General features: G+C 34.6%; 1 protein-coding gene across 1 annotated transcript in view; it reads left to right on the forward strand.

The window, feature by feature from the left end:
- The first annotated feature begins 10,806 nt into the window (after window positions 1-10,806).
- LOC145675467 (tektin-B1-like) overlaps window positions 10,807-16,808 on the forward strand; it is a 152,037-nt gene continuing 146,035 nt past the window's right edge. Inside the window, exon 1 of the mRNA XM_081745905.1 lies at window positions 10,807-10,930. The gene's annotated coding sequence lies outside the window, so the exon portion shown is untranslated. The remainder of the gene's footprint in view (window positions 10,931-16,808) is intronic.

The following is a 16,808-nucleotide window of genomic DNA, read 5'->3' on the forward strand; positions in this document are numbered from 1 at the left end:
TATTCGTCTTAACATTTATTTTGAACCCGTAAGGTACTTTATAATGAAAAATTTTAAAATATATAATCTACATATCCGGATCTTAAAGGCAGAGGGGAGTAAGTCTTTTTTTTTCTGAAAATGAGTTATTGCCAGATTTGAAACGCGTGTTCTGATATCTCTTATTCTTAGAAAGCTTGTAATTGTATTATGAATACTTTATATCAAATAGCTACAATAAAATTGGATGTAAGTCCGAAGTCACTTAAAGACAGAAAGAAGTAAGTCACTGTTTTCTGTCTCTCCTGAAAATTTAATAAAAATGACTTACTCCCCTCTGCCTTTAAGGCCCGTATATATTTTCAAAATGTACACTATAATGTGTCTCCTTTAGCCTAGGCGGCATAAGCGTGGGATGTAAAACTGAAATATTTCATTTCACTTTTTCTTTATTTTTATAATGCATGTTTTCCCTGTAGCATTTGTATATAGTACACATAAAATGACCAATTTCAGAACACTGTACTAGATTTTCGAGTATGAAAAAGAGTACCGGTACTATAGAAAGGTCTCTTTTGTGATTACGCACCATAAGAAATCACTTTTGGTGGAATTCATAGAAACAGTAGCGTAACTAGAATTTTTCTCAGGGGGGGCAATGAAGGGCCCAAGAAAGTTTTGAGGGGGCCATCTCCAATGAATGATTTTTTTCATATATATATATATATATATATATATATATATATATATATATATATATATATATATATATATATATATATATATAATGTGTGTGTGCTTTCAAGGTGAATGGTTTCATCTTTGTTGTTCATGATTTTACTCTTTTACGGTGAAAGTGTAAGCATTTACTACTTCAAACAACTAGGATACATTAATACAATTGATTTCCAATATAAGTAAGTAGTAATTTAATCGCTGCATTTAAAATATGTGTGGCTGGTAGAAATACACTTTTACAGGTCAAGAAAATAACTTAGAGGCAGTGTTGGGAAGTAACGTAACGCAAATAACGCGTTACTTGTAACGCGTTACTTTTTAAGTAACGTTTCCTAGTAACGCGTTACATTTTTCCAAAGTAACTGTAACGGTAACGCGTTACAAATTTTTAGGTAACGCACCTAGTTTGCGTTACTTTTTTCGCGTTACATTTCGGATGAGTAACTACAATATATGTATATTTTTTTCGGAAACAAATGTTTCTTTCATGTAAGTGAATTTCTCAGAATGAAACAATCGAGCGTGAACTACGTATGTCAGTGACCGACAGTCACAGACACACAGAGAAACAGGTAAGTTCGTAGTGCCACTTGCTGTTTTTTGAAGATGAGGACAGTCTTAGGGAAATCACGTGTACTGATTGCAAGCACCTGGAAGATTTTGTCGTAGATTTTGACAGCTCCAAATCAATACATTCAGTGAGTGAACTAGGAGTGAAATGATACCGGTAGTCTATTTTACTTTGATTGGTGTTGTTTTTATAAAGATGGAGAACGAAAATATTTTACCGTTCGAACATTTGAAAGAATACTTTTTTCTTAAGAGCTGAGGATGATGGTGGACAGAATTTAAAAGCACGGTGTCTGAAGTGCCCCGGGGGAAAATATTTATCAACAACTAGGGTGACATAATTAACGATTTACAGTATTGGGTTAATATGAATAAACTGTGTTCTGATGAGCAGGCCTATTTTATTACTCATCGGGCCTAGGATGTGATATTGGAGTTGTATGTAATGTAATATTTGCTGATGCTGCTGATGGTATGTAATATTGGAGTTCTTTCACATGAGTTTGCTTATCCTAGAGTCCCGTTGATTATAGAGTAGTGTAATGTTTCTCTATATTCTTTATTTTTAATTTTACATAACAACATTGTTATTATTATATAATTAGTTTAGCAGAATAATAATAAGCAACCATTTTTTCTAACGCATAGGGAGCTAAAACTCGACTCGACTCGAATTCAAGTCGAGTTTCAAGTCAAGTCAAGGGTAATATCCTCGAGTCGAGTTCCCAGCCGATTTACTTTTTCGCGTCGAGTTTCGAGTCCAGTCGAGTTTGATAAATGGCTTGTTAGTTTTAAGTCGTCTTGAAATTAAGGCCTGATTACACTGGAAAACGAAAGCCATGAAAAATGTAAGCTAAACAGTAATATGGAATACTTTTAATGTTGTTCACGAGAGGACACACTGCTCGCATCTCGTCTCGTCTCGATAGCGAAACCACAAGAGATTTTTTATAACAAGCTCAGCTCGGCTCGGCTCAACTGAGAAGATGGCTCTAGCTCTAGCTGGCTCACTTGGGGTGAACCATAGGCTCGAGCTAGCTTGGTAGGGATGAGCCATTTGCTCGGTTCGGCTCAACTGAGCAGAGTCGGTTGGGTGAGCTGTTGGCTCGGCTTACTTCTCCGTTCGGGTCAATAGTAAATGAGCTGTCAGCTGAGCTCCTTGAGTCGTTGACAATTCTAAACCCGGGCCGAGCAGTTTTGAAGATATTTGGCCAGTGCCCTATTACTTTTAACAATGTTAAGCTCGAGCCCGAATACTCAACCTAGACCCTCAACCCAAATTCAGAAGCTTTTGAGCAATGTCCTTGACTCCTAGACGTCACGACTACCAAGGTTGGCAATCAACTAGTTTTTTAGTATTCAAATACAAACCGCCTATTTTTCTTTTTATATACAGTGTTGTTATAATTAATAATAATAATAATAATAATAATAATAATAATAATAATAATAATAATAATAATAATAATAATAATAATAATAAGTTGTAGTAGTAGTAGTGTTATTGATAATAATTATACTGTCTATGTAATATACTTGAAGAATGTACTGCAAACTACACACCGGATTTGGCTCTAGTCGACTTGAAACTCGACCCCAATTCAAGTCGAGTTGGAGGAAATTTTTCTAGTCGAGTTCTCGGGTCGAGCTCAAAGATGTCTGTTTCTAGTCAAATCACGTCTCAAAGAAAACTCCCTCGTGTCCATCCCTACGAGTAACGAATTATGGCATTTTATCAATGTTACATTATATGAAAATGTTCATATATCAAGTAAAAATTTGTCCTTGCATTTACATAAAGCGATTCAGAACGTGCAATAATAATAATAATAATAATAATAATAATAATAATAATAATAATAATAATAATAATAATAATAATAATAATAATAATAATAGCGGTAGTAATAGTAGTAAGGAAAATTGAAGTCATATTGTTTCACATTTTTAAAGTTTCGGACCTAAAAGTAACGAGTTAGTAACGCGTTACTTTCGAAGTAAAGTAACAGTTACTTTTTGGGGGCAAGTAACGCGTTACTAACGCGTTACATTTTAAGAGAAAGTAAAGTAACTTGTAACGCGTTACATTTTTACAAGTAACTTACCCAACACTGCTTAGAGGTTCATGCCTCGACTTAAAAGAGGATCTTTCTATTCTTGTGGGCAGCAGCAAACTTATCAACAACTTCTTCCAGATCTAACGATTTAGCAATTTTCTTAAATATAAAGTAATCCTAAGTTTTTCAACCTATCATCAGTCATTGAATTGCCTATATATCTTTAATCTTTTCAAACATGAGAATGGCCTTTTACATGTAGCACTAGAAACTTATACCGGTATAGAGATTATATGTAACTTGTTGGTTTCTAGGAATGCGTTTTTGTAGACGCAAAGATGAACTAAATTCACCAGGGAATCATGTTTGGTTTTCTCTCGTCTTCATACAACTTAATTGTGTTTGGGAGGATTTTGAGTTTACATTTAAATATTTCCAGATCACTTTCATAATACTGGACCATATGCTCCACAATGTTGTAATTTAGAAAGTTTTCACCTTTTCGATGTAGAGTGGTGATTGATCTAATGATTTTGCTACATGATCCAAAGCGTTTTTCCGTCTCAGTGATTGCTTTATCAATAGTAGGCAGAAAAATGTCTCTTAATATATTATCTTTAGAAAATTCGTTTTCTGCCTCCAATGAAGGAAGAGATTAATCCAAAATGAATTTGTGATATTTCGATGGGGGAATGTCTAATTCGTTTCCACAAGGAACCCCTATAGCCTATCTGTTTCCGGTTCTGGAATTTCAGGACCATTTTCTATGCATATCCACAAATATTCTTGATAAATTTGTTCGAATGTTGTTCGTTGAGAGTCATATTCTCCAGACCACATTTTCGACAGCGTTTGAACTAGTGAATCTACAAGAATCAAACCTTCTGACATGTCTGCATCTACTTGAAATAAGGCGAAGCTCAAAGTTACAGCATGGCGGCAGTAATATTAAATTTTACCCGAAAACATTCCATCTCGTATAGATGACATTTATTTCCCGGGTGGAATGATGGAAGTAAATAAATGTCACAAGTTCCAGTTTTGGTTTAATACCGCATAATAATATAAATAGTTGTTTGGTAGATAAACTGTATTATTATTAATAATAATAAAGTAAAATGTGATGTACTAGGATAAAAGTGCTTACGAGACAAACGTCGCACAGAAACAGGAACTGAACTCTAACAGGACAGTGATTTGCCGTTCCACCCCACTTTAAATTATAAGCCTTGCTCTTGAAGCTTAAGTTTCACTCTAAAGTAAACTGCCAATAATTATCATGTAGTCTTAGTATTTCAGAAAAATGTCAAAATTTCACGCCCTAAAAAATGGTAGCCTAATCAGTGACGAAACTAGACATTTGGTGCCCAGGGCAAATTTTGCGATTAGTACCCGTTTCATCTACATAAACACCAATAAACACACACAATAGTTTGCTGGCGCCTGGGCAACTGCCCCGGTCCCAGTATCTTGTTTTGATCTGGCTGTAGCTCAATTACTTCTTGTTACTTTTACCCTTGAGCTCTAAAACTGAATAATGAATGTGGCTTTACGTTATTAAAATGATGAAGTGAGCACTCTTTGAAGCAAAAAGAGGAAATATGTTTTTCTTTCCCTAATATCAAACAGTGTTAGAACAGACATTTAAATCAGGACTCCTTATAGCAAAAGAAGTATACGTGGTCCTTTTCCTTTATTTCGTTTGTTCACCTTCACTACTTTTTAGAATTTGACGTGAATTCAAATACACAAACACTTTACACCCACACCGAATGGCCAAAGCTCAGCGATAGAACATCAGCTTAAGATTCGGAAGATTGTGTGATTGATCCCTCGTGGATAAATATTTCAACTGAGGAGATTACCAAGATTCTTCCTTGGTGGCCCTATTGACTAATTTCCCTTATTTCTATCCTCTGAGTCTCGGATGTTTCAAAGCCTTAAAATAAATTCAAATGTAGTTGAAATAACGCTACTATCCTGTAGTCGATGCTAAATTAATATTGTAAGTTTTGAGATTAGATTTGAAGGAGGGGCATTAATTAGTATATCCTGTTGAAAATCCATGTCACCAATGATTTACTGTTCTGCATAATTCCTACAATGTAATTTTCTCAGAAATGCTTAATGCTTAATTTTCTCAGAAATGCATATTTTGACACAGAATTAACATAAACATGTGATAAAAATTGGTATTCACTGACTGAACTTACTGAACGGAATATCTGTAGACCAGTCCCACAAACATCAGATAACAGGATGATACAACCTGGTCATGGGAGTAACTACACTTTTACACAAAACAGCATTACTGACGCGACCAAGTTGTATCATCTCAGTATCTTACCTGATGGTTAGTAATCAGGAGATTGTAGCAGTGGCTCTGTGATAAATTTCGGAATTTCTCTAGTAGTAGCAGTTTTGGGATTAAGCTACAGTTAAAATAGTTTAAAAGAAAATATTTCTGAAAGATTTATTTATAAAGAATCACTAATTTTTGTTAGCCTCATTTCCCCGAGGGCCACCAAGCGCTGACTCCGTTTTCCTTGGAGATCGCTAGTATCGCTTATTAACACCGCAGCATAAGGTTTCTACTTAGTTGCCACGGCCAAGAGCGTTAGGAAATTAGACGTACTAGAGACAAGACCAGAAGGTAGACGAGAAAGAGAACCAGTACCAGTAGCAAATAGTAGGTGTTGATAGTATTCAGTATGTTAAATTTTCTCGAACTATTGGGATACGAACAGCAGAGAGAATGACAGAAATAATAAAAACTTCTGCTCTCTTCTTTTACTGTATATTAAACAAGACCTCTCGATATTTAATAATAATAATAATAATAATAATAATAATAATAATAATAATAATAATAATACCAAATTATTTAATGGATCTATGCATTTGTTCTATGTAGCCATAATCGATGGAAATTAATTACTTAGTGTACGAAGACTTCTTTCGTCCAACACGAGTGTAAAGTTTTACTGGAGTGCATGCTATTTGTAAGGAAACATCTCTTATTTTAGTATGACTTTCAACATTGAAGCAAATCAGAATGCAGACTGATTTTTTTTTTTTTTTTTTTTTTTTTTGTCGAAAACAACCAGATAAGGGACAGAGGTTAAAAGGAACGCTCAGATGCTGAGGTCAATGCATGTACCTTACAGATTTAGATAAATTAGATCTTGCTGTACTACAAACAAAAAGGAGCCTAAAATTTTTGCTCGGAACGCAGACTATTGCAACATATGATATTCTGCAGTTGGTAACTTTGTTGTGGAGATATGTTTCGGTAGTAGTTTTAACTTGTGGCCACTATTAATTCACCGTTTGTCGACCTATAGCAGTATCACTCTGTGTGGGGGGCCGCTAGGGGGGCCAAGATTTTGAGCAAGGGAGCCTGCCCCCCCAGGCCCACCCTTGGCTCCGCCACTGCATAGAAACAATTTCTTTTTTGGTTTAGACACAAATGTACTTGGTATTTTTGACAATGCCACTTTTACACTTCGTCAGTAAACTTTGTGGTGGACAAACACCGTGTGCGTGGGTTTTCTCGGGGTTCTCCCATTTCCTCCCACTGTTTCATTCGATCATTTCCTCCATTTCTCATCATTACCGTCTCCTTTATTCTAGCTGGCACACACGTGAGACGTAAAACTGAAAGATTTATTTTTTCATTGTCATCTGCGTTGCAATCAGAATCCAACCAGAAATACACTGCACGGAGTAGAACTTCTACACGGGACTAAGGTAAAATATACAGTACACTGTGGATGTTTTTTCTCAAATGTTTTAACGCAAATAAAAATAACATGAGTGTTATTTGGTATATAATATTCAAAACTAGTCTTCTGCAATACACAAACGAGCAATAGTTTATTTTGATCAGCTCTGTTTATTCAATAAAAAAAAAAAAACAGTTTTAAAACACGAGGGAAGCACAATTTTCACCAAGCACAGACAGTTCCATATTAGTAGTTCAATGATTGACCAAGAAGTAGCAACACTGTCTATGCACAATCTTCAATGAACAGCGAACACTCCATTTAAATGAGCACAAATACATTTCAGTGACTGTTGGGCGGTTTTCATTGTTAACAAAAAATAGTTGAAAACTATGTACAGTATAAGTATACAGTACATTTTCCTTCAATGATTGTAAAAAGAAGACGTAAATTTGCCACGGAGGAGGTTAAAGTGATAGCAGATGAGGTGACGGTATGGAAGAAATATGATCACTTGGAGCAGTAATTTTGGCAAAACCCTAACGAGCATCTCTATTCCTGAAATTTTTGCACCATTTTTGACGTGAAAAATCTATAGAAAGAGAGAGAGAGAGAGAGAGAGAGAAAGAGTGAGGGCTAATATATAAATGTTTTACTCCCCACTATCATCTGCCAAAGAAGAATTCATTTTCAAACGTATGTTTTCTGCTTCCTTACTTGTGTAGGTGCCCTGGATTACGTAATTGTGTTGTGCTAGTAGTGTTATTTTTACTGACAAATTTGAAAGTGATAGTTTTACCTATAAATATTGATTTACCATTTATAAATTACATCGATACTTAATGTAATGGGTAAAACGTGTGACATTACACCACAGAAAGCCACTACAATTAAAACATCAAGTAAGTGTGGCAAAACTAATGCTGAAATAGCCCGGATTATGCAACTGCATAAAAGTACAGTGGGCAGGCAGCTGGCCAAGATTTGGGAAGCAGTGTGCATAAAAAGTGGAAGAATTGGCAAATGTGGTCGAAAAATTAAATCCTCGCCTAGACAGAACAGTGCACTGTGACGGTTGTGTCTTGCAGACAGGTTTGAGTCATCACATCAGCAAATCTTGCTAGAAATTGGAGGGACACATCTGGTGTCGACGTTTGTCCGCTAACAGTGAGAAACATGTTAAAATCAATGGGTTTGCATTCACATGGAGCAGTCACGAAGCCATATCTTACACCGGAACAAGTAAAAGGCGCGTAGAGTAGGCCAAAAATAAAAGGATTGAACTATTGACCAGTGGCGCAAAGTTATGTTTAGTGATCAGACGAAAATAACCATTTATGGCAATAATTCACACGCTAGAGTTTATCGCATGACTGTTGAAGCACTTAATTTTGCGTGTACTGTAAAAACTTCCAGGTACTCTACCAGTGTAATGATTTGGGGATGTTTTTCGTTTAGTGGAATTAGTAAAATTCACATTTGTAATGGTGTTGTTAATGCACAAACTTATAAATATATTCTTGAAACGACAATGATACCTGCGGGTAGAGATTTATTCAACGGTGGTTTCTTTATTTTTCAAGACGATTCTGCCCCCTGTCATCGTGGCCTGGTAATTCGCGCGACTTAAACCCAATTGAAAATTTATGGAGTGATTTGAAGGATCTTTCAATGAGAGAGAAGTTAATTCAAGCAATAAACGACGTCTGGCAACACTGCATTTCAATAGAGACACTACAAAACTTAGTGTAACTCCATGCCACAACGATTCAAAGACGTTATTACTAAGCGTGGACATCCAATCAAGTATTAGGTTGAGCCAAAATCAATTCAGTGCGCTTCGCTTAACTTCACTTACTTTCACTTCACTTAACAATTGACGTCATATTTTGTTGAACATCATCAATTGTTGTAAAGATACGTAACTTCTGTGAGTAGATTTGAATTTTATGTAAAATTTCCTTTAATTTGATGTAGATATCATTGTATGTTTGTGCATATTTAGGTAAAAACTTCTTTGAAATCCTTATAAATGCGTAAAATTCCAAAGAGTTGCTATTAATTTTTTCATTACTGTATGTTGTGTAATTATGTACAAAAACCTATGGTGTAATTGTTAGTCTTAGTGAAAGAATGCAACGGCCCCGATTTCTACTGTATGTAACTTTGGGGCTCGTCAGTGGCGGATGTAGAAGGTAAAAAACTGGGAGGGGGCATCCAGAACCCAGACTATCATTGGTATATCATGTGTTTACTATAAACCCTCGAAAATATACAAATAATAGCTTAAATTACTTTTGTCACTCAAAAGACTGGGGGACCTAGACCCTCCCCCCTCGACCTCGGGCTATATCCGCCAATGGGCTGGAGGTATTTAGGTATGTGTGTTTCGTTGTCAATTGTCAGATATCCAAGCAAATTTGGCATGGGCACCCTCGCCCCCCAAGATTGGCACCCGTGCGGCGAGGGATCAGAGTAGATGGTTTAGGGATGGGAGTTTTATTAGAATTTCTTAAAACTGCTCTAAGGAGTTTATTCATGTTCTGTAAACAGGGACAGATAGGCTCACCGGGATACCGGCGGAATCCCGGTACGTTCCCCGCAATAATTTAATGAAGCTCAGCGGTGGAACTGTACTGTACTGTACTTAATTTTCATGCTCCATTTGATGTAACAACTTCCGACAGAGTTAGCAATTGACCATTGACTATTACATTTCTTTCTGAATGCCAAGGGCCCTTGAAATGTATTCTACTACTCAGAAGTGTTTCATGAATGTTGTAATTTCAGGATGTATAAAAAGAAAAAAAAAAAAGTAATTGAGCAAAATTTATTTCAGTAGGTAGCATGGTCGCCCGAAGAAAATTTTCTAAGGGGCCCATCTCCCTGGTTGCTATATTACGTTTGGTATTCGTTATTTGTATTAAGAAAATCTTTTTAAAAAATTAAAGTTTCGTGAGCCAGGGGGTCTCGGGCCCCATGTTCCTCCCTTCGGGCGCCCATGGTAGGTAACGTTTATGTGCTACACGAAAATATTTAAAACCTAAATACTTAGAGTCACATCTGAAACCGATCGATACATATTTTATATATATATATATATAGTGGCGGATCCAAGGGGGGCTTTAGCCTCCCCCTTGACGCTCATGTATACACTGGATAAAATGGGCTTAAATCTTGCTTTACACTGGATAAAACAGCAAAATATGGTTTAGCCCCTCCCTTGATCATATCCTGGATCCGCCCTTGTATATATATATATAATACTTCTTAAGACTTAAAATTGCCTTTTGTATTGAATGAGATCAGAAGCGTAGCCACATCATTCCACATCATCTAGGTGAAATATGTTCCTCCCTCCTTCCGAAATTCCTGTAACGATAAAAAAAAAAAAACGGATAGAGAGAAAAAGGAAAAAGTAGGAAAAAAGAAACACGTTCATAAATAATAAAGTATTAATATTCTTAAGAATGAGTTGTGGGGAATCGGAGGCCCCCTGTTCTACAGTACTACCGGGCCCCAGTTGTGGTCCCTATTCGTCCCTGTCTGTAAACAAATATTTCATTTACAATCTTAGAGGATGGATTCAGATAATATATAAATAAATCGAGATGTGGAAGTTCGTACAGTAACATACCTTTTCGGTTGAAGTGAAGATATTCCCATTTCACTTCGTACGTGCAGAAGATAACCAAGTCATGCGTGAAGCAGTTCAAAATGCACAGGCAGATGGCAGTAAACTATTCTTTCGCATAAAGAGATCCTCTAATGTGTGCTGCCATCTGTCAGACGATACAGAAACATGCTTGCAGGAACACTTTTTTCCCCCCTATCTGGTGTTACTAGGTTACAGTAAACAAGGTAAGTACACTGAACAATAATAATGTATTTGTTTCTCCAATTTACTTTGTTTATAAGTATATATATATATATATATATATAAAGACATCTGAAATGCTACTTTGTACCAATTGAGAAATATTAAATATTATTCGCTTATTAATTTGATCTTTCCGAAAGGAGAGACAAGTCAGTCGGTTCATAGGATTTCACTTTATTTCCATTGATTGTCAAACTGCAAAGAGGAGGGGGGGGGGGAAGGAATACTTGAACAATACGAGTTTATTTTCCAAATACCGGAAACAAAGATTACGATCAATTATGGGTGTAGTTACGGGCAGTGGTGCTATTCTAATTTATTAACAACCGGTTCTCTCTCTCTCTATTTATATATATATATATATGTATATGTATGTATGTATATCGGGTGTTGCAAAATAAGTGTTGCAAAATAATATATATAGCGTTTTTAAAAAATAAAGGTGCCGATACACCAGTATCAGGTTCATAATGATTAAAAAGTTGCATACCTTTCAGGATAATAATAATAATAATAATAATAATAATAATAATAATAATAATAATAATAATAATAATAATAATAATAATAATAATAATAATAATAATAAGCACAATATGCAGCACAATTGGCTCCCATTGTTCAGAGTCGAACCTCTACACTTTTGTGAAACAGCAAAGGAAAACAATAAAAACTTTGATTTTCAATAAAACTACATATTTAATATTTGATATTTTCAAAGTTTTTCGTCAACTGCTTTTTAAGACAGAAGAGGAAATATTTTGTTCACATTAAAAAGGTTCCGGTATGTCATACCGTTGCATACCTCCAGAAAAAAAAACACTATTACGACGGATAGGTAATTAATAGATATAATTTCCCTTGTGACATGTAGTGACCTACACAGCATACTAATATAAGGTGATGTGACGAAATTATGTAGCACTTCGAATATCTTAGAAATGAGTTGAGTTTAACGTCTCGTTCAGCAGCGAGGCTATATGAGACGTGGCCCTACTGATTAACGTGGAATCCGAACCACATGAGCTCCCGCCGGGAATCGAACCCGGGTCTCCCACGCCAAAGGCGCGTACGCTAACCGCTTAGCCACGGAGGAGCTCTATCTTAGAAATGAATTATCCAAGATAAACGGTTGTTAAAAATTATTGGAAAGACCTTCAACCAACAATGGATCGACAATTGTTGATAATGGTCTGCATGTGTGTCAGATATGCATAAATAACCCTTACCACTTCACTCGTATAATCACAGTTCTCATTCTTGATATCTGATCATTTGAGATTAAGGAATAAATGCCTATAGCTTGTTCTGAGAGATTGTACGTTTAACCCTGTAGCTGTAAGAATTTCTAAGAACAAAGATACTTAAAATAAAATTTACCGTTCACTCTGCCCTTCATTAATCTTCTAGTAAAGAGCAAAGGAATGTTCTTCAAATAGGTTAATTGTTTTTGCCTGTGAAAAATTTGTATTCTACAAGCTCTCCCTTCCAGCTGAAATTTGGAGTGCACACACTTGTTATGCTAATAGAAATTTAAAAAATATAGAAATCTGCATGGTTGATTATCGATTTCCGAAAATGGGTTCTGCTAAATGAAGTTGGCACCGGACATTTTGTTTTTGGTATAAATTGTTTATAAACCATGAACAAACGAAAAATCTTATGAGAACAATCGTGAACAAAAGATCTGAATGGTTTATTTTCGATTTCAAAAATGGATTCTGCCAGGTTCAGCCACATAATATGTTTGGCTTCCTTCTTTTCCTCTTGGTTACGTTATATCTATGTTTGTGTGTGTATATTTACGTCTGCTTGTAACGGTTCTGCGAACTCGAAATATTTTAACTGGTGCGAACCGAAATATTCTAGCGAACCGGCTGAATAGCACCACTGGTTACGGGGGAGCTAATGGGGGCACTAGATCCTGAAATGGAGTTCATCTATTGTGTGTTATATAATTAAACTTATTTAATACTTATAGCCGAAAAGAATGTTTATAGTACAATATGAAAGATTTTTTAAAAACCATTTCAACACATAATTAACGCAACTGAAAGTAACTGTCCATTTTGTTAGTCTGATTTTCTTAACTGGATACATGCAGTTACGGATTTCTTACTATGTTATTGTATAGAAAGGTCTACGTTTGATATTTCTTTGAGTTTTTTTAATTGCTATTTATATAAATATAAACGTAACTTCAAACAAATGGACTTCCCTTGTTTCCTTATGAATAGTTTGTTATTTCTTGTGATTCTAACAGCGCACACTGTCAATACGCGTGTTCCATGAAGATAGTACCGGTATGCTTCAAATATAATAATAATAATAATAATAATAATAATAATAATAATAATAATAATAATAATAATAATAATAATAATAATAATAATAATAATAATATTATTATTATTATTATTATTATTATTATTATTATTATTATTATTATTATTATTTATGAAAGTGACACCACAACCAAAGTTTTCAATTGGCCATATAGAAGACAAAAAATACATTAATAAACAAGTCATGAAAAGTACATATATTACAGAAAATTTAAATACATACAAGAAGCAACATGCACTAATAATTTATAAAACGAAAGTTATGTAAATTTTAACATTACAATATACTGCAGTTGCACAAAATTGTCCAAGAAGAAAGAATAATATATAATATTTTGACATACTGATTTAACTTACCAAAATTGTTTTTAATAATAATTCTTTATTTTTTACTCATTATTGAGAAAAATAAGGTACAACTAAAGCCTTCAATTGATCACATCAAAATAAGAAAAAAAGATACAAAAGTAAAAAGAAAATCGGAAAAATATATAACTCAAAAATTAAAAAATAAAACAATAACTAGCAATACACAGAAGTTATGTAGAAGTCGACAATGCAATACACTATGTGTACAGAGAGTTGCCCTAGAAAGAAAGATGACTTATTAATTAGTAATACTACTCTTGAGATTTTTTTTTAATTTAAGGAAATTGTTTATTAAAAATTTTAAGTATTAAAAGTTTTTTTAAACAGTTTGAATACTTTTTATATATTGGAGTACCGACCAAATTATACTTACAAGAAAAAAGTTGAAAACTTCTACGATTATAAGACAGAGTTCTGGTGATCAACAAATCAATGAGATTAGGGATGCGCTCGAGAAGAGTCGAGACAGAATTTTCCTGACAAAATTCGAGTCGAGACACAGCTCTTCCAATAGAAAAATAGATATTTTTCGAGTCGAGACATCACTTTTACAGCACATTTTCGAGACGAGACAGTCTCAATTCTTGTCTCGTGCGCATCTCTAATTGAGATTAATCTTATGAAATGAAATCTTTAAGTTTTACGTCCCACTGTTATGCCGGCTAAGGTAAAGGAGACTGTGATGATGAGAAATGATGGAATGAAGAAAATGTGAGAACCCCAAGAAAACCCTCGCACACGGTATTTGTCCACCACAAAGCTCAGTTGGCGCGAGCTGGGATCGAATAAAGGACCCTATGCATCAAAGGTGAACGCTCTACCACTGATAATCTTACCATGAGTTATGTTGTGCATAAATCTGATCTGTCATAAGTTTCTTCTTTCAACGAGGTAAATTAAATTGTATTTCAAAAGAATAAGGGGCATTACTGCTGTATCGCCGGACCAATTTGAAAATCGAAAAAAAAAATGTACTGCATTCGGTTATATTTGGTTGGATTACATCACGTTACGTTAGATTACTTTATTAGGCGTGTAGTTTTACTATACGGATCCATAATATAAATAGTAGTAGTAGGAACGAGTTAGAAGCCCCGCAGGGGTTAGTTGGGTTCTGTTCTCGACATGAAATGGGCAAAGTAAAGACTTGCCCAAGTTTTTGTTCCCCCTTTTACAATCTATGGACCCATATAGTAAAACAAGTGTACGCGAAATAGTCCATCCGCCTCCACATACAGTGCCGCTTATAACATCAAAAACAACCAAAAAATACAACAATTTTCTTAACTTTTACTATTCCCCTTACCTGACTTTCACTCATTCTTCCTCACAAACTTAAATAAATTCTCCAATTGACCCGGTAAATTTCGTAAAATTGGTTCGGCGATAGGGTATACAGCAGTTAACCCGAATAAGGTATTAAATTTTAAATTAATAATATATAATATTTAAATTTAATATTAATCTATTATTCTATTAATCTATAATATACGTGTGTATCTAATATCCATGTATGTGAGTAATTAATGCTTTCATATCCCGTAAATAGACCTTTTAATTTTTTTATGTAAGAGACCATTTGATTTTTTATGTACTACATGTTCCATTTTATTCTTTTTTTTCATGAATAATAGCCGGCTTTTATTTCGTGAGGGTGATGCAGGATTCGATCCAATTATTGAATTAGTCCGTTAATGCGCCGATATGGAATATCGGTAATAAATTAGGATGCCAAATATCATTTAAGTTGGAAAAAATAAAAATAAGATCTATTATATTGAAATAAACCTAAGAGAAGTGTATACATTATGAACAATCGCTGGCAATAATGTTATTTCCAATTTGACCACTAGTTCAATCCCAGTCGTTAGTGATGTGAGGTGAAAAATTTTCCGCGGAAAATTTTCCATTTCGTAAAATTTTCCGGAAAATTTTCCGTTCTAAAATAATATCAGTAATCAAGTAACAATTCCTCATCAATCGTAAAATTGGTTGAATTCATGTACAGAAATGTAAAAAAAGTGAAAGTTCATTTAAAGAATCTGAAAATTTTCATGGCTCAGACAATTTTCAGTACTATGTAGGAACAAGTGAAACAATTTTTCATGAATCGAAATATTTTCTGTCTTATATGGAAAAATTGAAGAACTTTTAATGAGTCGGAAAATTTTCATCATTTTGAAGCAAAAAGTAAAGCAACTTTTTGTGAATCGGAAAGTTTTATTGCTCTATAGAAACAAGTGAAAGGAATTTTCATAGATCGGAAAATTTTCATCACGATGTAGAAACAAGTGGAAAAAAACTTTTCATAAGCCGGACAATTTTGGATATTATGTATAGTGATGTTAGGTGGAAACTTTTCCACTATTTTTAACTGCACATTCAGCTACAAAATTGAATTTCTGTAGAGGAAAGTTAGTCAGCAACAAAATATAATTTTCCAATTAGCTTTCGGGAACCGGAAAATTTTCTAATATTTCAAGTTGGGAAGTAAACTTCTACACAGTGTTTCTCTCTCTCTCTCTTCATCTGCGAGCTTCTTCATTGCTAAGCGGTTAGCATACGCGCCTTTGGCATGGAAGACCTGGCTTCGATTCCCAGCAGGAGCTCATGTAGTTCGGATTTCACGTTAATCAGTTGGTCCCGTCTTATATAGTCTCGCTGCTGAAAGGGACGTTAAACTCAAAATCAACTCAATTCAACTCCTCTCTCTCTCTCTCTCTCTCTCTCTCTCTGTGTGTGTGTGTGTGTATGCAAACTGCAGAGCACATGAGTTCGTAGAGTACAAATATCCAATTCTATTATATTATTTCAAATTTCAATTTATTAAAAGTCATGAATGTTTTCCAATTCATAAAAACATACTCCGCTTATTGCTACATCATTGTTTAGCCGTAGAATTTATTGGTAATAAATATTGTCTTAAAAAGTTTCATGAAGTGAAACTCTAATGATTCTTCATTTCAAGAATGTTTCAAAAACTTCAATGCGTTCTTCCCTTAGAATCCACCTTTGATCTTACAATATTAAATTTCGTCAGTTTAATACACATAAGACGGTTTCCTCATAGCTTTACTACCTTTATAGATTTACATTCTGCAACATTTATAAATAAGTAGATATAATAGGGAGAGAGAGAGAGAGA

This window comes from Thermobia domestica, chromosome 18 (genome assembly GCF_964235325.1).
Source record: "Thermobia domestica chromosome 18, izTheDome1.hap1.1, whole genome shotgun sequence".
NCBI lineage: Eukaryota > Metazoa > Arthropoda > Insecta > Zygentoma > Lepismatidae > Thermobia > Thermobia domestica.